The 25,419-nt window shown below is 47.5% G+C and overlaps 1 protein-coding gene across 1 annotated transcript in view; it reads left to right on the top strand.

Moving 5' to 3' along the window:
• The first annotated feature begins 937 nt into the window (after positions 1 to 937).
• LOC122941779 overlaps positions 938 to 25,419 on the top strand; it is an 81,226-nt gene continuing 56,744 nt past the window's right edge. The window contains exon 1 of the mRNA XM_044299213.1: positions 938 to 1,052. The gene's annotated coding sequence lies outside the window, so the exon portion shown is untranslated. The remainder of the gene's footprint in view (positions 1,053 to 25,419) is intronic.

Below are 25,419 nucleotides of genomic sequence, written 5' to 3'. Positions count from 1 at the left end.
TGCTTATCCTTTTCTTTTTACCGTACAGTGCTTCTATCACCCTCATTCAGTCACAGAGTGACATGTCCTTCAGCTCCAGTGACTGACTGGGTATGAGGAAAGCCTCAGTCAGTTTGTGCCTGCAATAGCACAACAATATTGTTTGAGCGTGGTGCCACTGAAAAAGAGGACACCCCAGTGTCCGTCTAAGTCCTGCGCTGGATGGAGAACAGGGTGCCACTGAAAAAGAGGACTGCCTGGCCTAATGCCAGACATTTGGCCACCCTATTAAGCCAGCGGGCAGCAGTAGTAACAATGAGGAGTACTGTTTGTTGCTTCTAGCTAGGTGCAATAATCTTATGATCTGGGTTATAGGCCTGCACTTCTGCTCATATGGCTACAAAAAAAATAAAAAAGTTATGGCTTTTGAAATGCAAAGAGCTAAAAAAAAACAAAAAGGAAAAAAAAAAAAAAGCTGTGTCCTGAAATCAAAATAAGAATTGATAAAATGATGGCATATGCCGAGAAACCAGTAAAGGATCTAGTGCTTTGGGCATTGTCCTCCTGCAGAAAGGGCATTGTTCTACTGCAGAACATTGTATCCCTAGGCTGAGAGAGCACCCAGCATCCACAGTCTTCTAGTGCCACTAGATGTGTCAGACCCTGCAGAATATTGCATTCCATTGCACCCTGAGTTCCGAGTCCATGCAGTGCATTGCATTCCAGTGCACCCAGAGTTCCCAGTCCCTGCAGAGCATTGCTGTTGTGGTTCATTTCCTGGTGATTATATTGCAAATGACCAGAAGCTTGGTAAAACATGCTGGCTCAAAAATTCCCTAGTGTTGCTCTTCTCACAGAAAGTAAGTCTAGTGACGTGGGCATGACATAAGGTTGTTTAGCCCACTAATGGCTACCCACTGTAGGCAGGGGATACGTCCTCTCCTGGCCCTCTTCCCAGTAAGTGCCTCCCATTCATCTATTGAGTTTACAGTGTTTTTATTCTGGCAGAGCTGTTCTGGTTTCCTGGATTCTGAGGCTGGGACTTACTGGCTGCGTGTGAGCTGAGAGAGGAGGTAAGTACGTTGTCAGCCGCTGGGAACTACCAGCAGGTTAATAATTATGTGATTATGTATAAATTGTACCCCAGGAAAGATCAGAGGAAACTCCTACTAATGTCCCGGCATATAGAACATTTTATATACAGTGCATATCCTGATATGTCTATGTAGATGAAGATCAAAGTACATAGCTCATATAAGCAAACAGGTCCCTCCCAAATCACTGGATCTGAAAGACACTCTTTGTCCAGTCTCCAGTTATATAAATGAAGGATACTATCAGTGGTGTAGCTAAAGGGGGTGCAGAGGCAGCTCCAGGGCAAAAATGGCAGTTGCAATGTGACCCGTTACATCTTTCGCATTAGGGCCAGGGTTGCCAACCGTCCAGGAATTTCTGGACAGTCCTTAAAAATAGGCAACCTTTTTCCTCTGTCCGTGAAAAAAAATAGAGATGTCTGATTTTTTTGAGGCTGTTGGTACATGACTAGATTACTTTGGTGGTAATTATTATAATTTAACAGCTCATATGCTGATAATGAGTTCTGATCAGTATATTGTGCTATAGACATGTATTAATTATAATATTTATCCTTTATTATGGTTTTCCAATTTGTTCGTAAAAAAAATGTTGACTGTCTGGTTGGCAACCCTGATTAGGGCTCAGGAGCCTTCCGATACTATTGCTTCATATGCAAGCAGTGATAAATGATAACAAAATAAGGCTATTCTCATGCAACTGTCATAGGCTTTGTTCTAAGCCAGCAGTTCCTTCAGACATGACAGAAATAATAATGCTAATCTTCCAGTCAAAATGACAGACACCACATTAGGACCCATGATGGATGACCATTACTTTTTAAATGACCAAACATGAAGGAATATGCAGCACCAAATACTTCTTACAACAAGTGATATGTTCTCTTTCCTCATCTTCTCCTTTCACACTGCAATGAACAGGACACTGGTACAGTGTGTCAGCTATGCAGTGGGTCAGTATATATGTGTAATAGTTTGTGACGCCAATTGCAGCTTGCGCAGGTACTGTAGCAGGGCCCTTTAAGAGGTTATAGCTCACGTACCAGGTTAGGAATGCCAGAGTGGTGTAATGTCTCTGTGTGATTGTGGCAATAATGTCAACGGTGTCTCCTACCTTGGTACGGCTGGACTCCTGGATCCTGACTCACTTGCAATAAATTGAGTGTAGTCGGTAGGAGTAATTGGGGAACTTTGGTAGCAGTAAATAAGAGCCAAACAGGTAATATGATCCAACTTGTCTTTACTGAATGGCAGCTTTAAATTCATACGAGTTACAGCAATAGTCTTGGGTCCCAGCAGGTATAGGCAATGTATGGCAGGGATCAGTATCTCTTCTGCTTCTATACTATGTGCAGTGGCGACTCTAAGAACAATATATAGGGGGGGGGGGGGCACAAAGATACCACAAGTCAAAAATGGGGGGGGGGGGCAAAAACAAAATAAGTATATATAAATAAGATTACAAAATACGAGAGAATTGCGGTTTGCAGGGATACATTTATAATAAAGCAATTTACTTACAAAAGAAGCTATTCAGTCGTCTGCTGTGCCGTCCTCTGCTTGCTTCTGTGGATTCTTTCTGTCTCTCGTCAGTGTGCAGGCGCACTGTTATGGTGGATCTGTGGAAGACACACTGTTATGGGGGCATCTGTGGATGACACATTATGCCTCTCATTAGCCCTCATTATGCCTCTCATATCAGCCCCCATATCAGCCCTTATGCCTCATTAGCCCCCATTATTCCTCTTATTAGCCCCCATTATGCCTCTTATCACCCCCATATCAGACCTTATGCCTCATTAGCCCCATATCAGCCCTTATGCCTCATTAGTCCCCATAATAAGCCCTTATGCCTCATTAGCCCCATTATGCCTCATTAGCCCCTATTATAAGCCATTATGCCTCATTCGCCCACATTATGCCTCTTATTAGCTCCCATATGCCTAATTAGGCCCCATTATGCCTCTTATTAGCCCCATATGCTTAATTAGCCGCCAATTAGCCCCATATCCCTCCAATTACCCCCATATGCCTCCTATTAGGCCCCATATGCCTCCAATTACCCCCATATGCCTCCAATTAGCCCCCATATTGCCCCCAGCAGCCACATTTTTTATAAAATAAAAAAAAAACACTTACCTCTCCTGCTCCTGGACGGACGCCGCCTGCAATTTTCTCCCTCCTCAGTCGACTGTGCTCTAAACTGGCGCACACAGCGTGAGGTCACAGAGCGACCTCGCGCTGTGCGTAGTCCTGCACAGCCGACAGCCGAGGACCAGGAAGTGGTGAGTACAGACCGTTCACCACTTCCTGGTCCTTCGGTACTAATGAGCGCTTCCATAATGGAAGCGCTCATTAGTATTCACCTGGGGGAATCAGCGGTGGGGCACCTGGGGGGGCAAAGAACAACATAGGGGGTGCTACTAACTATGTGCCTGGAGAATCTGGCAGGTATATATCTTCTGCTCTGTCTGTCTTCTGCTTGGTATGGGCCTGACTAGCTGAGGAGGAATTTGGCTTCTCCTGGACTCTGGATATGCACTCACAGCTCGGCTTGCAGGGTATGCTTCTTCCTGGAGGCTGGAGGTGGCTGCTCTTCTTGTCAACCAGCTGAGGCTGATGGCTCAGGCTGGGAAGGGTGATCTTTACCTCAGCCGAGGCTCGATCCTGTCTTGGGATCCCTGTTTCTGGGAGCTCCTACTAACACAGCCTTCCCCTAGCCGGGGTGGCTGGTACACTGACTAGAACTTTCTTTCCTCCCCATGAGGCAGGAAGTGCGAACATTCCACACCTCCTCAAAGAGGGGGGGGGGGGGGGGGAGCTAGATTGGAATGTACTATTCCAGTCCAGCTATGCTAAACTGTGTAAGTCTATGCTAAACACATTGCTGCCACTTGCTGGTGTACATCGAAATCATAGCAATTATATGAAACAGGCATAGAAAATGCCCATAATGGAGAATGCAGTGGTAGATTACACAAGATGACAATATATACACACCCAACATGTTGTAGCAGGGAGAAAGAATTTTTAGTGACATACTCTGGGATGTTACAACACCACACTCCATGATGGCTTCTTTCAGCTTTCGCCATGTAGAGTTTGTCACACTGACAACTTACTTCTATTTTTTCTATTATCCTCCCTACTTTCAGAACATCCCATCCAGCCACCCACTGTGTTATCCAATACTATACTGCAGAAACAGATAGTCTCCCTGAAAATACTAGTAGCACACAGATGTCTCCTTCAATAATTATTGCCACACAGTGGCCTCAAAAATAATTGTGCCCCGCAAATAGTGTCCCTGACACTAATAGGGCAGTAAACATAGTGTACACGAAAATAATTGTGCTAAGCTGATAATGTCCTAGGGTGCCCACAGCAATAGTATTCCCAAAAGTCTGACAAATAGTAATAATTAGTAGTAATATTGCCCCTACAGTGTCCCCAATAGTAATAAAATCCCCGAGAAGTAATAATGTCTAGATTAGTACCCATACTAGTAATCATGTTTCCCCATAGTCCCAAAGTAGTAATTAAGCCCACCATAATGTCCCCAAGTAATAAAAATTCCCCCTTTAGTGCCCCCAGTAGAAGTGGAGCCCATCATAATTCTCCCAAAAGTAATAATGCCTGCCTATAGTATCACAGTAGAAATAAAGCCCATCACACTGCTTTCTGTAGTATTAAAGCCCCTTATTGTGCCCCAGTAGTAATTATACCCCCTTATAGTGCCCGCAGTAGTCTTAATCCCCCTTTTAGTGCCCACAGTATTATTAATGCCCCCATAATAAAAATGCAATCTTATAGTGCCATCTGTGTACCGTGTATAGTGCTGCGCTGCCCCAGTTATAATAATAGCACTGTCTTCCACAGTTCCCCAATAGTGATGCCCCAGTTATAATAATGTATTCACAGAATACCACTCAAGTCTAAAACATAGCATTTAATATATTAGTTAAAATTACCCCACTACAGTTATTATATCAACCCAAAAAATAATAAATGGATGAAGACACAATAATCATTAGTGTTCCACAATGCAGGATATGACAATACCATAGGCAGGGTGGTGATGGTAAAATAGAAACCTTTCCCTAGTTCTCACCCTATAGTGTATAGCCCTGCCTATAGAACGGAATAGCAACCCTGATAAGGGCAATCTCGTATTCAGGAACCCTCTTACATGCCCTAGGATGGCCCTGAAGACGGATTTTTGAGGCATACCAAGTGTAATGACCGACGTCACGCACAGGGAGGAAAACAGGTAAAGCCCTGCCCAAGGGAGAGGGAGAGGTGGTGACCCCTAACTCACCTTGCGGCTGGCACCTGACTGCCCTGACGTCCCTAGACGGGGTCCTCACCCGTGCGGCAATCACGTGCCTAAACCCTGGCTTTCCCTGAAATGAGCCCTAGATAGTGAACGGGCCGGTGGGATCGCTAGTCCGCACCACTGCACTAAGAGGGAAACACCAGGGAGAGGACAGACAAATACAGACAAACACATACACCCAGGTGGGCGACCACAGCAGTCCACAAAGGTCCAACAGGGATCCGGAGGGTAGCGTTCTGAATCAACAATCAGAGAATGCAGTAACACAGCTCCAGTGGGTCAGAATAGATGTCCAAGCAGGAAGCTCTATCTCTGGCAACCAGAGAAGTGTGAGAGAGGAATATAAGGAGGTTTGGGAGTGCTGGACAAGGAACAGCTGAGGAGAAGGAGCTACGGATCCCTGAGTGAGCCAAAAGGGTTTGCAAAGCAAACCCAGAAAGCTACCATAAGGAAAACAGTCCTATCTTAAATAGAGCGTGCAGCCAACCGCTGCGACATCCTGACCCCGGGTATAACGGAGTCAGGCCTGGTTCTCGATACCCTCGTGACAGTACCCTTCTCTCTACGAGGGGCCTCTGGACACTCAGGACCAGGTCTCTCAGGATGAGAGGCATGAAAAACCCGAACTAACCTGGCGGCGTTTACCTCAGACGCAGGAACCCACATTCTTTCCTCGGGACCGTAACCTCTCCAATGCACCAGATATTGAAGAGATCGGCGGACCCGACGAGAATTAACAATTTTGGATATCTGAAATTCTAGATTACCATCCACGACAACAGGAGGGGGTGGCAGCGGTGATGGTTCTAGAGGTGGAACATATTTTTTGAGTAACGACTTATGAAAAACATTATGAATTTTAAAAGTCTGAGGTAACTCCAGGCGAAAAGCCACAGGGTTGTTGATGGCTACAATTTTGTAAGGGCCAATAAACCTAGGACCCAGTTTCCAAGAGGGAACCTTCAATTTAATATTCCTAGTAGACAACCACACATAGTCATTCACTCCTAGGTCCGGACCTGGCGACCGTCTCTTATTAGCCATGCATTTGTATTTACCTCCCATATTTTTCAAGTTAGCTTGCACCTTCTGCCATACCGATGAAAGAGATGACGAAAACCGTTCCTCTTCGGGAACCCCAGAACACCCCCCCTCTTTGAAAGTACAGAATTGGGGATGAAAACCATATGCACCAAGAAATGGTGACTTGCCAGTGGATTCCTGACGACGATTATTTATCGTCATCAAGGTTTTGGTTGGTACGCTCAGTCTGTCCATTCGACTGAGGATGGAAAGCTGAGGAAAAGGACAAGTGTACCCCCAAACGGGAACAAAAAGCTTTCCAAAATTTAGAAATAAACTGGGTACCCCGATCCGAAACAACATCGGAGGGGACCCCGTGAAGCTTCACGATTTCACTGACGAATACCTGAGCAAGAGTCTTAGCATTAGGTAGTGCGGGTAACGCAATGAAGTGTACCATTTTGCTAAACCTGTCCACTACTACCAAAATAACTGTTTTACCCGCAGACAAAGGTAAGTCAGTGATAAAATCCATTGACAGATGTGTCCACGGTCTATTGGGAATGACGAGTGGTAATAGAGACCCTGCAGGACGTGTATCTGAAACTTTTGCGTGCGCACAGGTAGAACAAGAAGACACAAAATCCAATACATCCTGACGCAACCTTGGCCACCAAAAACGACAAGACAATAGCTCCAAGGTTGATTTACTGCCCGGGTGCCCAGCAAGTGCCGAATTATGATGTTCCTTTAATAATCGAAACATAAGTTCAACGGTACAAACAATTTCTCTGAGGGGCAAGAGACCGGGGCGTCCCCCTGGGCCTCTAACACCTTCCCCTCCAAAACAGAGTGTACCGCAGAGACAACCACTCCTCTTTGTAGAATGGGCCCTGGATCACTCACATTACCCCCTCCAGGGAAACAACGAGATAGTGCATCAGCCTTGGTGTTCTTTGCCCCTGGTAAAAAATAGCGACCACCTAGCCTGTCTAGGGGTGAGACGCTTAGCTGATTCGAGGTACAGGAGATTTTTGTGGTCCGTAATCACAGTGACGGGGTGGACTGCCCCCTCTAAGAAGTGACGCCACTCCTCAAACGCAAGTTTAATAGCTAATAGTTCCCTATTGCCAATATCGTAGTTCTTTTCTGCTGCAGATAGTTTTTTAGAAAAGAAAGCACAAGGACGCCATTTGCCAGGAGACGGACCCTGAGACAGCACCGCCCCCACTCCCACCTCTGACGCATCGACTTCAACAATAAAAGGCTGAGAGACATCAGGTTGGACTAGTACAGGTGCTTAGGTAAACCTCTCTTTTAGAGAGGAAAAAGCAACTTTAGCGGCGTCAGACCATTTAGAAAAATCAGTCCCCTTCCTAGTCATGTCAGTAAGCGGTTTTACAATAAGTGAATAATTTTTAATGAATTTCCTATAGAAATTTGCAAAGCCCAAGAACCGTTGTAGTGCTTTGAGGTTCTCAGGAAGATCCCAATCTAAAATTGCCTGGACCTTCCTAGGATCCATACGGAAACCTGAAGCAGATAAAAAATAACCCAGGAATTGTATCTCCTGAACGGCGAAGACACATTTTTCAATCTTAGCATATAATTCATTCGTCCGTAGGACCTGCAGTACTTGTCTGACATGCACCTCATGTGTTTTCAGATCAGACAAATAAATTAAAATATCATCTAGGTATATTACCACAAACCTGCCGATTAGATGACTAAAAATGTCATTAACGAAATGTTGAAAGACGGCAGGAGCATTGGTCAGACCGAAAGGCATAACTAGATTTTCATAATGCCCCTCAGGGGTGTTAAACGCTGTCTTCCACTCATCCCCCTCCTTAATACGAATCATATTTTAGGCCCCCCTAAGATCAAGTTTGGAGAACCACCTAGCACCCGCAATCTGATTAAACAGGTCAGGAATGAGAGGAAGAGGGTATAGGTCTCGGATGGTTATCCGATTTAATTCGCGAAAATCTAAGCAAGGATGCAGGCCCCCATCTTTCTTTTTAACGAAGAAAAACCCTGCAGCCACGGGTGAAGAAGAGGGTCTGATGTGTCCCTTAGCCAAGCTCTCGGAGATATAATCTTTCATGGCTTGTCTCTCTGGACCCGAAAGATTATATAATCTGGTCTTGGGTAATTTTGCGCCGGGAATAAGGTTAACCGGGCAATCATAAGGACGATGAGGTGGTAACTTCTGACAACCCTTTTCAGAAAAAACATCCTCAAAATCCGAAATAAATGTAGGTAGGGTAGTTATGGAGGCGACTAAGCAATTGCTATTTAAGCAATTTTCTCTGCACTGCTCACTCCACTCCAATATCTCCCTGGCCTGCCAATCTACTACTGGATTGTGCGCTACCAACCAGAGAAGACCCAGCACTTCCGGAGTGGGAAGCCCCTCCAGAACATAACCTGAAAGCATCTCGTTATGGTGGTCCCCTACCCGAAGGTGTAAATTATGAACAATGTGGGTGAGGTTTCTCTGAGACAGGGGAGCAGAATCAATAGCGAATGTGGGAATGGGTCTCTGTAACGTACAGAGAGACAAACCCAAAGTGCGGGCAAAATGGGCATCTATCAAATTTACCCCTGCTTCACTGTCTAGAAAGAAAGAAATAGTCTTCAAAAATAATAACCGCTGGCAACACAAATTGCGATGTACGTATGGAGGAGACGTATACCCCCCGGCTGACATCCTCCACACCGCCTGGGGTTAGTAGTTTTTCCGACGGTCTTTTGTTTCTGAGGAAAGAAGGACAGACATTAATGAAATGACCCCTCTCCCCACAAAAAAACAAAACAAACCCCATGCCTACGGCGAGCCTCAGGAGGACGGACCTGACGAGTAGTTCCTCCTAGCTGCATAGGCTCGGCTAAGTCTGAACAGACTAACTGCTGCTTGGGAGGGGTTACCAATTTCTCCGGTTCTTTCAACCTGTCCCTAAGGCTTCTCTCTATACGGATAGAAAGGGACATAACCGCATCAAGGGAAAAGGGGGTCTCATATAATGCAAGCGCATCCTTAACCCTTTTGGATAACCCAGAGCAGAACTGACTCCTGAGAGCCGGGTCGTTCCATTGGGTATCCGCAGCCCACCTACGGAATTCAGACCAATACTCCTGTACCGGCCGCTCTCCTTGTAAGAGTCTCCGTAATCTTGATTCAGCCAGTGCGACTCGGTCAGGGTCGTCGTATATGAGACCCAAGGCCCCGAAAAACTCATCCACTGACCGAAGAGCCTGGGAATCAGTAGGTAAAGAGAACGCCCAGGACTGCGGGTCCCCCTGCAGCAGGGAAATAACAACCCTCACCCGCTGATCTTTATTACCAGAGGAGTAAGGGCGCAGTTTAAAATATAACTTACAGGCCTCACGGAATGTCAAAAACTTGTCCCTTCCCCCAGAAAATCTGTCAGGGAGAGGGTCCTTGGGTTCCGCAACAACCTGGTTACCAGTAGCAACCGCTGGGCTTGCGGTCAGTTGTAATTGCTGCTGTTGCTGGAGGACCGACGCCTTCAATCCTACCACCTCCAAAGACAGGCCATAAAATTGTTTGGACAGAGCAGCAATTTGATCCATACTGGATTCTAAGAAGGTAAAATATATATATAGCTTGAGGAAGGCTCGTGACCAGAGCCGAAACGTTGCACCACTGGTGTGAATAAAGGGTTCACTGCTTCATTTTTTGGAGTGCCGCTCTTTTTTCTTGCTATATATATATATATATATATATATATATATTTTTTTTTTTTAACCTACACAAATTAAGGGCCAGAGATAATGTAATGACCGATGTCACACACAGGGAGGAAAACAGGTAAAGCCCTGCCCAAGGGAGAGGGAAAGGTGGTGACCCCTAACTCACCTTGCGGCTGGCACCTGACTGCCCTGACGTCGCTAGACGGGTTCCTCACCCGTGCGGCGATCACGTGCCTAAACCCTGGCTTTCCCTGAAATGAGCCCTAGATAGTGAACGGGCCGGTGGGATCGCTAGTCCGCACCACTGCACTAAGAGGGAAACACTAGGGAGAGGACAGACAAATACAGACAAACAAATACACACAGGTGGGCGACCACAGCAGTCCACAAAGGTCCAACAGGGATCCGGAGGGTAGCGTTCTGAATCAACAATTAGAGAATGCAGCAACACAGCTCCAGTGGGTCAGAATAGATGTCCAGGCAGGAAGCTCTATCTCTGGCAACCAGAGAAGTGTGAGAGAGGAATATAAGGAGGTTTGGGAGTGCTGGACAAGGAACAGCTGAGGAGACGGAGCTACGGATCCCTGAGTGAGCCAAAAGGGTTTGCAAAGCAAACCCAGAAAGCTACCATAAGGAAAACAGCCCTATCTTAAATAGAGCGTGCAGCCAACCGCTGCGACTTCCTGACCCCGGGTATAACGGAGTCAGGCGTGGTTCTCGATACCCTCATGACACCAAGATAAGGTGCCATGAAACGGGTCTATTCAATTCCTACTCTAGATACACAAAGTAATAAAGGCTGAGTACATCAAAATAATAAATAGATGCTGAGTACATAAAATAAAATAAAAATGGCTGAGCACATAACAATGAACCAACAGATGCCCAGTACAGTTTTCACAGTATCAGATTATGTTCTTATATGCCAAAAGACACTTTCAGTTTAAAAAGATGATTACTAGTTATGATCGAGCACTGAAGTATTTGGGTGTTTGGGCCGAACACATTGCTATATTCCTGTGCTCGACCGAGCACCCGAGTATAATGGAAGTCAATGGGAGACAACCAGGCACCCCTTGCTCTGAAGAGGGGAGAGTGCCTGGTCCATTGGAAAAGATCAGAAAGTGACAGAAACACCAGCGAAATGGTCCGGGAACACCATGAGGACGATAACTGGATGCATCTTGGACTCCCAAGTTGCTGCTGGGAACCATGTTGTCCGAGTTGTACGCCATATTTAGAGGCTGACAAAAATACGCACAAAACCACCCCCAAAAAAAACAATTTTACAGGAAAAATTGTTAGGAAACTGTCACCGCCAGATCTCTGAGAATTTCTGATAGAGGTTCTTCAGTACCTCCTGCATGAAGTTCTTTTGTTTTGGTTTCGCTTTGACATCTCTTCTCCCTCTCCCAGCTGTCATCTATTAGCAGTGATTGCCTCCCTTTATAGCCCCTCCTGGATTGTGCTCAGTGCTAGAAGTCTATCCCTTTATTTGTGTTTTCCTGTTGGCTTGATTCTAGGTGACCCTGACTCCCTCTGTATTTAGTGCAGGGGGTCGGTGGTCGTGTCCCCTCACTATTATAGGGTTTTCAGGTGTCACCCAGTCTAGGTATGTGGACATGCAACTTTCTATCACAGAGATCTTTGCATGGGCTGAGCATTCAGGGAGAGCTATAGGGCTTTAATATGGCTCACCCTTTTGTTCCTTAGTTTGGGATCAAGTCAGTCGGATCTTTATTTGTTACTTCTTGTTTTCTGCAACACCATCCGTGACAGAAACATTCTTTCCTGTATATTGAAGTGCAAGTGCTGCAAGAAAATTCCAAGAGGCACCCAGAAACAGCCTGTATATCAGATAAAGGAGGGCCTCATTCACATTGTGGTACAATTGTTCAGGTACTGGGACTCCTACACTCATAAAGCCTATGCACTAAGTGAAAGGGCTGCCAAAAATTACAAGGAACTGGCACTTCAAAACACCCTTTGTTACACATAAAGGAGGGCATCATACACACCCTTGAAAAATTATGATTGATGGCTTGCTGGCGACTAGAGATGTCCCGAACTATTCGCCGGCGAACATCGCTTGTTCGTCGTTTGCCGCGGCGGGCGAACATATGCGATGTTCGGTCCGCCCCCTATACGTTATCATTGAGCAAACTTTGACCCTGTACCTCACAGTCAGCAGACACATTCCAGCCAATCAGCAGCATACCCTCCCTCCCAGACCCTCCCACCGTCTATCAAAAAGCAAGGACAGCATCCATCTTAGATTCTTTCTGAAGCTGCAGTGTTAGTTAGAGCAGGGAAAGTGCTGCTGCTGAATTAATAGGATAATCGCTAGGTAGGCAAGTGTTCTGTGTCCACTACAGTCCTCAAAGACTCATCTGCTGTAAGGACAGCGTCCTGACAGCACCCCAAAAAGCCCTTTTTAGGGCTGGTACATCAGTCTGCTTTTTATATATATATATATATATATATATTGTAGTTGCCTGCCCGTGTGTGAGAGGCTACAGGCCCACAGACTGTACTGTGTGCACCCCACTAATATCGGGTGGCACAGTACCTGCAGATAAAGTTATTACATTTTTTCTCTGTAATATAATTGCAGTTGCCTGCCAGTGAGTGTCAGGCCCACAGACTGTACTGTGCCCACCACTCATATCGGGTGGCACAGTACCTTGCAGATAAAAAAGTAATTACATTTTTTTCTCTGTAATATAATTGCAGTTGCCTGCCCGTGAGTGTCAGGCCCACAGACTGTACTGTGCCCACTGCCCACCACTCATATAGGGTGGCACAGAACCTTGCACGCATAGTACCACTAATCTAAAAAAAAAATTACAGGCAGAGGCAGGCCACCCTGCAGGGGCCGTCGTGGTCGTGGTGCTGTGATTTCTTTTGGCCCTAGAATAATGCCCAGTGTTCAGAGGCCATGTACCGTAAACTAAAAAAATTCTGAGGACATAGTTGACTGGCTAACACAGGACACCCAATCTTCTACAGCTTCTGCTCGGAACCTTGACGCATCATCCTCCTCCAGCTCAGCTTCGGGCACCTCTCAAGTTACCACTTGACCGCCCGCCACCACCACCAACACTAGCACCACAACCGCTTCACTTGATCTGTCAGAGGAGTTATTTACACATTAGTTGGAAGAAATGAGTGATGTGCAACCATTATTGCCAGAGGATCTAGATAACAGGGATATGTCTCAGTCAGGCAGCATTACACACATGGACGTACGGTGTGATGATGATGATGTTGTACCCGCTGCTGCTTCCTTTGCTGAGTTGTCAGATACAAGTGAAGTGGTTGATGATGACGATTTGTCCGTGGATGTCATGTGGGTGCCCACTCGAAGAGAAGAAGAAGGGGAAAGTTCAAATTGGGAGACAGAGAGGAGGAGGAGACGAGTTGGAAGCAGGGGGAGGTCGTCGCAAGGAGCTAGTGGCACAGTCAGACAGCATGTATCGGCACCCGGGGTCAGCCAGACAGCACGCCAATCAACGCATGTTGTTGCCACCACCAGAATGCCGTCATTGCAAAGCTCAGCAGTGCGTCTGCCTCTGATAACAGCGATGCCATTTGCAACCTGTGCCAAAAGAAACTGAGTCGTGGGAAGTCGAACACACACCTAGGTACAACTGCTTTGCGAAGGCACATGATCGCACATCACAAACGCCTATGGGATCAACACATGATGAGTACAAGCAGCACACAAACTCAAAGCCACCATCCTCCTCCTGGTCCAGCATTTTCAGTCACGTCAACCACTGCTGTTCTCCTTGCCCCCTCTCAAACACCCCCCACTCTGCCTCTCACCTTCAGCAGTTCCTGCTTATCTGCCCACAGTCAGGTGTCTGTCAAGTAAATGTTTGAGCGTAAAAAGCCAATGTCACAGAGTCACCCCCTTGCCCGGCGTCTGACAGCTGGCTTGTCAGAACTCTTAGCCCGCCAGCTTTTACCATACAAGCTGGTGGAGTCTGAGGCCTTCAAAAAATGTTTAGCTATTGGGACACCGCAGTGGAAGGTACCCGGCCGAAATATTTTTTTTCCACAAAAGGCAATCCCCAACCTGTACTCTGTTGTGGAAAAGGAAGTCATGGCATGTCTGGCTCACTGCGTTGGGGCAAGGGTCCATCTGACCACTGATACCTGGTCTGCAAAGCACGGTCGGGGCAGGTATATCACGTACACTGAGCATTGGATAAACCTGCTGACGGCTGCCAAGCATGGAATGCGTGACTCTGCAGAGGAGTTGGGGACACCGCCACGACTTGCAGGCAGGCCTGCTGCCACCTCCTCTACTCCTTCTACTTCATCCTCTTTGCTAACCTCCTCGGCTGAGTCCTCTTCTGCTGCTGCATTTTGCTCCACATCAACTGTACCCCCCCCCCAACTCCCCTTGGGCTATTCCACATCGTGGATACTACAGTGTCACGCGGTCTTGGGGTTGACTTGCCTGAAAGCAGAGATTCACACCGGACCAGCACTCCTGTCTGCCCTGAACGCACAGGTGGATCAGTGGATGACCCCGCACCAACTGGAGATCGGCAAAAGTGGTGTGTGACAACGGAAGCAATTTGTTGGCAGCATTGAATTTGGGAAAGTTGACACATGTGCCGTGCATGGCACATGTGTTGAATCTGATCGTACAATGCTTTGTGTCTAAGTACCCAGGCTGTCAAGGACGGTGTACAGGAAACAAGACAATGCAACATGCATATATGACTCACTGGATCCAGAGCTAAGGAACCAAAAGGGAGACCCCTGCACAAAACCTGGCACTTTCCCTGGCACTTTCCCCAAAGGTGGATGGTTGCATATCCACGTACCTCGACTATATAACACCTGAACACCCTACAATGGTCAGGGGACACGGCCACCGGCTCCCTATACCAGACACGGAGGGAGTCAGGGTCACCTGGGATCCAGCAAACAGAAAATAACAGATAAATGTACAGCACTTAACTTTAGTAGCAGACTGGGAAACAGGATCAGCATGCACACAGACTCCAGGAAGAAGTATAAGCCGCCCAGTAATGCATCATGGGGAGGAATTTAAAGGGAAGCAATCAGTCCAACTACATGACAGCTGAGAGAGGCTAACGAGATGAGGAACTGAACACCAAACAAAGAAAACTCAAGGAGGAGGTTATGAAAGGCTTCTGTCAGAGCTTCTCAGCTGTCTGGTTGTGACACAGGCTTACTGGACGTCCTTAAGCCGGCCAGGAAGGTGTGTGGCCATTTCAGGTGTTCCTACACGGCCATAGCGCACTTTTCCGATATTCAGCGGCGAAACAACATGCCAGTGAGGTGCTTGATTTGCGACAGCCCGACACATTTGAATTCAACACTCCTAATGTTCGACTGCCTGCTCCAACAAGAAAAAGCTGTCAACGAGTATTTGTATGACCGGGGTGCTAGGACAGCCTCTGCGGAGCTGGGTATTTTTTTGCCACGTTACTGGTTGCTCATGCGCAATGCCTGTAGGCTCATGCGTCCTAGTCAGTCGCACCGAAGGCACCATCAGCGACATCATCCCATTTGTTTTCTTCCTGGAGCGTGCCCTGCGAAGAGTGCTGGATCAGGCTGTAGATGAGTGTGAAGAGGAAGAGTTGTGGTCGTCATCACCACCAGAAACAACCTTATCATCATCGCTTGCTGGACCTGCGGCAACGCTGGAAGAGGAGTCAGAGGAGGAATGTGGCTTTGAGGAGGAGGAAGACCAACCACAAGAGACATCCCAGGGTGCTCGTTGTCACCTATCTGGTACCCGTGGTGTTATACATGGCTGAAGGGGAGGGGAGAACAGACCTTCAATGAGATCAGTGAAGACGAGGAACGGGAAATGAGTAGCTCGGCATCCAACATTGTGCAAATGGGATCTTTCATGCTGTCATGCCTGTTCAGGGACCCTCGTATAAAAAGGCTGAAGGAGAACGACCTGTACTGGGTAGCCACGCTACTGGACCCCCGGTATAAGCAGAAAGTGGCTGAAATATTACCGAATTACCGGAAGTCGGAAAGGATGCAGCAGTTCCAAAACAAGTTAAAAAGTATGCTTTACACTGCGTATAAGGGTGATGTCACAGCACAACGGGAATCTAACAGGGGAAGATGTGAAAGTAATCCTCCTCCTACCACGACCACGGCGGCAAGGACAGGATGCTTTACAGACGTGTTGTTGATGGAGGACATGCAGAGCTTTTTAAGTCCTACGCATCGCCACAGCTAGAGTTGAGCGAACACCTGGATGTTCGGGTTCGAGAAGTTCGGCCGAACTTCCCGGAAATGTTCAGGTTCGGGATCCGAACCCGATCCGAACTTCGTCCCGAACCCGAACCCCATTGAAGTCAATGGGGACCCGAACTTTTCGGCACTAAAAAGGCTGTAAAACAGCCCAGGAAAGGGCTAGAGGGCTGCAAAAGGCAGCAACATGTAGGTAAACCCCCTGAAAACAAATGTGGATAGGGAAATGAATTAAAATAATAATTAAATAAATAAAAATTAATCAAAATCAATTGGAGAGAGGTTCCATAGCAGAGAATCTGGCTTCCCGTCACCCACCACTGGAACAGTCCATTCTCAGATATTTAGGCCCCGGAACCCAGGCAGAGGAGAGAGGTCCCGTAACAGAGAATCTGGCTTCATGTCAGCAGAGAATTAGTCTGCATGTCATAGCAGAGAATGAGGCTTCACGTCAGCCACCACTGCAACAGTCCATTGGCATATATTTAGGCCCAGCACACAGGCAGAGGAGAGAGGTCCCGTAACAGACAATCTGGCTTCATGTCAGCAGAGAATCAGTCTTCATGTCATAGCAGAGAATCAGGCTTCACGTCAGCCACCACTGCAACAGTCCATTGGCATATATTTAGGCCCGGCACCCAGGCAGAGGAGAGAGGTCCCGTAACAGACAATCTGGCTTCATGTCAGCAGAGAATTAGTCTGCATGTCATAGCAGAGAATGAGGCTTCACGTCAGCCACCACTGCAACAGTCCATTGGCATATATTTAGGCCCAGCACACAGGCAGAGGAGAGAGGTCCCGTAACAGACAATCTGGCTTCATGTCAGCAGAGAATTAGTCTGCATGTCATAGCAGAGAATGAGGCTTCACGTCAGCCACCACTGCAACAGTCCATTGGCATATATTTAGGCCCAGCAGACAGGCAGAGGAGAGAGGTCCCGTAACAGACAATCTGGCTTCATGTCAGCAGAGAATTAGTTTGCATGTCATAGCAGAGAATGAGGCTTCACGTCAGCCACCACTGACACAGTCCATTGGCATATATTTAGGCCCAGCACACAGGCAGAGGAGAGAGGTCCCGTAACAGACAATCTGGCTTCATGTCAGCAGAGAATTAGTTTGCATGTCATAGCAGAGAATGAGGCTTCACGTCAGCCACCACTGCAACAGTCCATTGGCATATATTTAGGCCCAGCACACAGGCAGAGGAGAGAGGTCCCGTAACAGACAATCTGGCTTCATGTCAGCAGAGAATTAGTCTGCATGTCATAGCAGAGAATGAGGCTTCACGTCAGCCACCACTGCAACAGTCCATTGGCATATATTTAGGCCCAGCACACAGGCAGAGGAGAGAGGTCCCGTAAAAGACAATCTGGCTTCATGTCAGCAGAGAATTAGTCTGCATGTCATAGCAGAGAATGAGGCTTCACGTCAGCCACCACTGCAACAGTCCATTGGCATATATTTAGGCCCAGCACACAGGCAGAGGAGAGAGGTCCCGTAACAGACAATCTGGCTTCATGTCAGCAGAGAATTAGTTTGCATGTCATAGCAGAGAATGAGGCTTCACGTCAGCCACCACTGCAACAGTCCATTGGCATATATTTAGGCCCAGCACACAGGCAGAGGAGAGAGGTCCCGTAACAGACAATCTGGCTTTATGTCAGCAGAGAATTAGTCTGCATGTCATAGCAGAGAATGAGGCTTCACGTCAGCCACCACTGCAACAGTCCATTGGCATATATTTAGGCCCAGCACACAGGCAGAGGAGAGAGGTCCCGTAACAGACAATCTGGCTTCATGTCAGCAGAGAATTAGTCTGCATGTCATAGCAGAGAATCAGGCTTCACGTCAGCCACCACTGCAACAGTCCATTGGCATATATTTAGGCCCAGCACACAGGCAGAGGAGAGAGGTCCCGTAACAGACAATCTGGCTTCATGTCAGCAGAGAATTAGTCTGCATGTCATAGCAGAGAATGAGGCTTCACGTCAGCCACCACTGCAACAGTCCATTGGCATATATTTAGGCCCAGCACACAGGCAGAGGAGAGAGGTCCCGTAACAGACAATCTGGCTTCATGTCAGCAGAGAATTAGTTTGCATGTCATAGCAGAGAATGAGGCTTCACGTCAGCCACCACTGCAACAGTCCATTGGCATATATTTAGGCCCAGCACACAGGCGGAGGAGAGAGGTCCCGTAACAGAGAATCTGTCTTCATGTCAGCAGAGAATTAGTCTGCATGTCATAGCAGAGAATGAGGCTTCACGTCAGCCACCACTGCAACAGTCCATTGGCATATATTTAGGCCCAGCACCCAGGCAGAGGAGAGAGGTCCCGTAACAGACAATCTGGCTTCATGTCAGCAGAGAATCAGTTTGCATGTCATAGCAGAGAATCAGGCTTCACGTCACCCAACATTGGAACAGTCCATTGGCATATATTTAGGCCCGGCACCCAGACAGAGGAGAGGTTCATTCAACTTTGGGTAGCCTCGCAATATAATGGTAAAATGAAAATAAAAATAGGATTGAATGAGGAAGTGCCCTGGAGTCCAATAATATATGGTTAAGGGGAGGTAGTTAATGTCTAATCTGGACAAGGGACGGACAGATCCTGTGGGATCCATGCCTGGTTCATTTTTATGAACGTCAGCTTGTCCACATTGGCTGTAGACAGGCGGCTGCGTTTGTCTGTAATGACGCCCCCTGCCGTGCTGAATACACGTTCAGACAAAACGCTGGCCGCCGGGCAGGCCAGCACCTCCAAGGCATAAAAGGCTAGCTCTGGCCACGTGGACAATTTAGAGACCCAGAAGTTGAATAAGGCCGAACCATCAGTCAGTACGTGGAGGGGTGTGCACATGTACTGTTCCACCATGTTAGTGAAATGTTGCCTCCTGCTAACACGTTGCGTATCAGGTGGTGGTGCAGTTAGCTGTGGCGTGTTGACAAAAGTTTTCCACATCTCTGCCATGCTAACCCTGCCCTCAAAGGAGCTGGCATTAACACAGCTGCCTTGGCGACCTCTTGCTCCTCCTCTGCCTTTGCCTTGGGCTTCCACTTGTTCCCCTGTGACATTTGGGAATGCTCTCAGTAGCGCGTCTACCAACGTGCGCTTGTACTCGCGCATCTTCCTATCACGCTCCAGTGCAGGAAGTAAGGTGGGCACATTGTCTTTGTAGCGTGGATCCAGCAGGGTGGCAACCCAGTAGTCCGCACAGGTTAAAATGTGGGCAACTCTGCTGTCGTTGCGCAGGCACTGCAGCATGTAGTCGCTCATGTGTGCCAGGCTGCCCAGGGGTAAGGACAAGCTGTCCTCTGTGGGAGGCGTATCGTCATCATCCTGCCTTTCCCCCCAGCCACGCACCAGTGATGGACCCGAGCTGCGTTGGGTGCCACCCCGCTGTAACCATGCTTCATCCTCATCCTCCTCCACCTCCTCCTCATCCTCGTCCTCCTCGTCCTCCAGTAGTGGGCCCTGTCTGGCCACATTTGTACCTGGCCTCTGCTGTTGCCAAAAACCTCCCTCTGAGTCATTTCGAAGAGACTGGCCTGAAAGTGCTAAAAATGACCCCTCTTCCTCCTCCTCCTACTCCTCCTCCTCCTCCTGGGCCACCTCCTCTTGCATCATCGCCCTAAGTGTTTTCTCAAGGAGACATAGAAGTGGTATTGTAACGCTGATAACGGCGTCATCGCCACTGGCCATGTTGGTGGAGTACTCGAAACAGCGCAACAGGGCACACAGGTCTCGCATGGAGGCCCAGTCATTGGTGGTGAAGTGGTGCTGTTCTGTAGTGCGACTGACCCGTGCGTGCTGCAGCTGAAACTCCACTATGGCCTGCTGCTGCTCGCACAGTCTGTCCAGCATGTGCAAGGTGGAGTTCCACCTGGTGGGCACGTCGCATATGAGGCGGTGAGCGGGAAGGCCGAAGTTACGCTGTAGCGCAGACAGGCGAGCAGCAGCAGGATGTGAACGCCGGAAGCGCGAACAGACGGCCCGCACTTTATGCAGCAGCTCTGACATGTCGGGGTAGTTGTGTATGAACTTCTGCACCACCAAATTCAGCACATGCGCCAAGCAAGGGATGTGCGTCAAATTGGCTAGTTCCAGAGCTGCAACGAGATTTCGCCCATTATCACACACCACCAGGCCGGGCTTGAGGCTCACCGGCAGCAACCACTCGTCGGTCTGTTGTTCTATACCCCGCCACAACTCCTGTGCGGTGTGGGGCCTGTCCCCCAAACATATGAGTTTCAGAATGGCCTGCTGACGTTTACCCCGGGCTGTGCTGAAGTTGGTGGTGAAGGTGTGTGGCTGACTGGATGAGCAGGTGGAAGAAGAGGAGGAGGAAGCCGAGAAGGAGGAGGTGGCAACAGGAGGCAAAGAATGTTGCCCTGCGATCCTTGGCGGCGGAAGGACGTGCGCCAAACAGCTCTCCGCCTGGGGCCCAGCTGCCACTACATTTACCCAGTGTGCAGTTAGGGAGATATAGCGTCCCTGGCCGTTCTTACTGGTCCACGTATCTGTGGTTAGGTGGACCTTGCTACAGATGGCGTTGCGCAGTGCACACTTGATTTTATCGGATACTTGGTTGTGCAGGGAAGGCACGGCTCTCTTGGAGAAGTAGTGGCGGCTGGGAACAACATACTGTAGGACAGCAAACGACATGAGCTGTTTGAAGCTGTCTGTGTCCACCAGCCTAAATGACAGCATTTCATAGGCCAGTAGTTTAGAAATGCTGGCATTCAGGGCCAGGGATCGAGGGTGGCTAGGTGAGAATTTACGCTTTCTCTCAAATGTTTGTGAGATGGAGAGCTGAACGCTGCCGTGTGACATGGTTGAGACGCTTGGTGACGGAGGTGGTGGTGGTGGTGTTGGTGGTACATCCCCTGTTTGCTGGGCGGCAGGTGCCAACGTTCCTCCAGAGGCGGAGGAAGAGGCCGAGGCGGCAGCAGCAGAAGAGGCCGAGGCGGCAGCAGCAGAAGAGGTAGCAGGGGGAGCCTGAGTGACTTCCTTGGTTTTAAGGTGTTTACTCCACTGCAGTTCATGCTTTGCATGCAGGTGCCTGGTCATGCAGGTTGTGCTCAGGTTCAGAACGTTAATGCCTCGCTTCAGGCTCTGATGGCACAGCGTGCAAACCACTCGGGTCTTGTCGTCAGCACATTGTTTGAAGAAGTGCCATGCCAGGGAACTCCTTGAAGCTGCCTTTGGGGTGCTCGGTCCCAGATGGCGGCGGTCAGTAGCAGGCGGAGTGTCTTGGCGGCAGGTGTTCTGCTTTTGCCCACTGCTCCCTCTTTTGCTACGCTGTTGGCTCGGTCTCACCACTGCCTCTTCCTCCGAACTGTGAAAGTCAGTGGCACGACCTTCATTCCATGTGGGGTCTAGGACCTCATCGTCCCCTGCATCGTCTTCCACCCAGTCTTGATCCCTGACCTCCTGTTCAGTCTGCACACTGCAGAAAGACGCAGCAGTTGGCACCTGTGTTTCGTCATCATCAGAGACATACTGAGGTGGTGTTCCCATGTCCTCATTATCAGGAAACATAAGTGGTTGTGCGTCAGTGCATTCTATGTCTTTCACCACTGGGGAAGGGCTAGGTGGATGCCCTTGGGAAACCCTGCCAGCGGAGTCTTCAAACAGCATAAGAGACTGCTGCATAACTTGAGGCTGAGACAGTTTCCCTGGTATGCATGGGGGTGATGTGACAGACTGATGGGGTTGGTTTTCAGGCGCCATCTGTGCGCTTTCTGCAGAAGACTGGGTGGGAGATAATGTGAACGTGCTGGATCCACTGTCGGCCACCCAATTGACTAATGCCTGTACCTGCTCAGGCCTTACCATCCTTAGAACGGCATTGGGCCCCACCATATATCGCTGTAAATTCTGGCGGCTACTGGGACCTGAGGTAGTTGGTACACTAGGACGTGTGGATGTGGCAGAACGGCCACGTCCTCTCCCAGCACCAGAGGGTCCACTAACACCACCACGACCATGTCCACGTCCGCGTCCCTTACTAGATGTTTTCCTCATTGTTATGGTTCACCACAACAACAAAAATATTATTTGGCCCAATGTATTGTATTCAAATTCAGCGGGATATAAATTTGAGGCCTTGTATTTAGGCGCTGGGTGACCGGTATGGATTTACTGACAGAATTAGACTTGGAAATGCACAGTAGCGTGTGTGTGAAGTTATTCTGAATGACCCTATGTGCACCTTGAATATTATATACCCTTTTAGGGATAGATTTCAAATAGCTCTGATATAGCAGAAACCACTAAATTATGAAATTGCTAAATTGGGAATTGTATTTCAACCCAGAACAAAAAATGTGCTTTGACGGACACTAAATAACTTTCCCAGCCACAACAGGACAGCGGTAACGAGAGATTTAGCGGGATATAAATTTGAGGCCTAGTATTTAGGCGCTGGGTGACAGGTATGGGTTTAGTGACAGAATTAGACTTGGAAATGCACAGTAGCGGGTGTGTGAAGTTATTCTGAATGACCCTATGTGCACCTTCAATATGATCTACCCTTTTAGGGATAGATTTCAAATAGCTCTGATACAGCAGAAACCACTAAATTAGGAAATTGCTAAATTGGGAATTGTATTTCAACCCAGAACAAAAAATGTGCTTTGACGGACACTAAATAACTTTCCCAGCCACAACAGGACAGCGGTAACGAGAGATTTAGCGGGATATAAATTTGAGGCCTAGTATTTAGGCGCTGGGTGACAGGTATGGGTTTAGTGACAGAATTAGACTTGGAAATGCACAGTAGCGGGTGTGTGAAGTTATTCTGAATGACCCTATGTGCACCTTCAATATGATCTACCCTTTTAGGGATAGATTTCAAATAGCTCTGATACAGCAGAAACCACTAAATTTTTAAATTGCTAAATTGGGAATTGTATTTCAACCCAGAACAAAAAATGTGCTTTGACGGACACTAAATAACTTTCCCAGCCACAACAGGTCAGCGGTAACGAGAGATTTAGCGGGATATAAATTTGAGGCCTAGTATTTAGGCGCTGGGTGACAGGTATGGGTTTAGTGACAGAATTAGACTTGGAAATGCACAGTAGCGGGTGTGTGAAGTTATTCTGAATGACCCTATGTGCACCTTCAATATGATCTACCCTTTTAGGGATAGATTTCAAATAGCTCTGATACAGCAGAAACCACTAAATTGTTAAATTGCTAAATTGGGAATTGTATTTCAACCCAGAACAAAAAATGTGCTTTGACGGACACTAAATAACTTTCCCAGCCACAACAGGACAGCGGTAACGAGAGATTTAGCGGGATATAAATTTGAGGCCTAGTATTTAGGCGCTGGGTGACCGGTATGGATTTAGTGACAGAATTAGACTGGGATATGCACAGTAGCGTGTGTGTGTGAAGTTATTCTGAATGACCCTATGTGCACCTTGAATATTATATACCCTTTTAGGGATAGATTTCAAATAGCTCTGATATAGCAGAAACCACTAAATCTTTCAAATTGCTAAATTGGGAATTGTATTTCAACCCAGAACAAAAAATGTGCTTTGACGGACACTAAATAACTTTCCCAGCCACAACAGGACAGCGGTAACGAGAGATTTAGCGGGATATAAATTTGAGGCCTAGTATTTAGGCGCTGGGTGACCGGTATGGATTTACTAACAGAATTAGACTTGGAAATGCACAGTAGCGTGTGTGTGAAGTTATTCTGAATGACCCTATGTGCACCTTGAATATTATATACCCTTTTAGGGATAGATTTCAAATAGCTCTGATATAGCAGAAACCACTAAATTTTTAAATTGCTAAATTGGGAATTGTATTTCAACCCAGAACAAAAAATGTGCTTTGACGGACACTAAATAACTTTCCCAGCCACAACAGGACAGCGGTAACGAGAGATTTAGTGGGATATAAATTTGAGGCCTAGTATTTAGGCGCTGGGTGACCGGTATGGATTTAGTGACAGAATTAGACTGGGATATGCACAGTAGCGTGTGTGTGAAGTTATTCTGAATGACCCTATGTGCACCTTGAATATTATATACCCTTTTAGGGATAGATTTCAAATAGCTCTGATATAGCAGAAACCACTAAATCTTTCAAATTGCTAAATTGGGAATTGTATTTCAACCCAGAACAAAAAATGTGCTTTGACGGACACTAAATAACTTTCCCAGCCACAACAGGACAGCGGTAACGAGAGATTTAGCGGGATATAAATTTGAGGCCTAGTATTTAGGCGCTGGGTGACCGGTATGGATTTAGTGACAGAATTAGACTGGAATATGGCCAAAAAATAACCACACTATTGCTGGTTAAATGCACTTGGTGACGGGCGCAGCTTGGCCCTGATGTAGTATATGGCCAAAAAAATGAACAGACTATTGCTGGTTAAATGCACTTGGTGTCACAGCTTGACCAACCACACTACTGAGGGTTAAATGCACTTGGTGACAGGCGCAGCTTGCCCCTGATGTAGTATATGGCCAAAAAATTAACAGACTATTGCTGGTTAAATGCACTTGGTGTCACAGCTTGACCAACCACACTACTGAGGGTTAAATGCACTTGGTGACAGGCGCAGCTTGCCCATGATGTAGTATATGGCCAAAAAATGAACAGACTATTGCTGGTTAAATGCACTTGGTGTGATAGCTTGACCAACCACACTACTGAGGGTTAAATGCACTTGGTGACGGGCGCAGCTTGCCCCTGATGTAGTATATGGCCAAAAAATGAACAGACTATTGCTGGTTAAATGCACTTGGTGTCACAGCTTGACCAACCACACTACTGAGGGTTAAATGCACTTGGTGACGGGCGCAGCTTGCCCCTGATGTAGTATATGGCCAAAAAATGAACAGACTATTGCTGGTTAAATGCACTTGGTGTGATAGCTTGACCAACCACACTACTGAGGGTTAAATGCACTTGGTGACGGGCGCAGCTTGCCCCTGATGTAGTATATGGCCAAAAAATGAACAGACTATTGC

The sequence above is a fragment of the Bufo gargarizans genome, chromosome 6 (assembly GCF_014858855.1).
Source record: "Bufo gargarizans isolate SCDJY-AF-19 chromosome 6, ASM1485885v1, whole genome shotgun sequence".
Classification (NCBI taxonomy): Eukaryota; Metazoa; Chordata; class Amphibia; order Anura; family Bufonidae; genus Bufo; species Bufo gargarizans.
The sequence above is the reverse complement of the archived record's forward strand: the minus strand, read 5'-3'. Positions and strand labels throughout refer to the sequence as shown.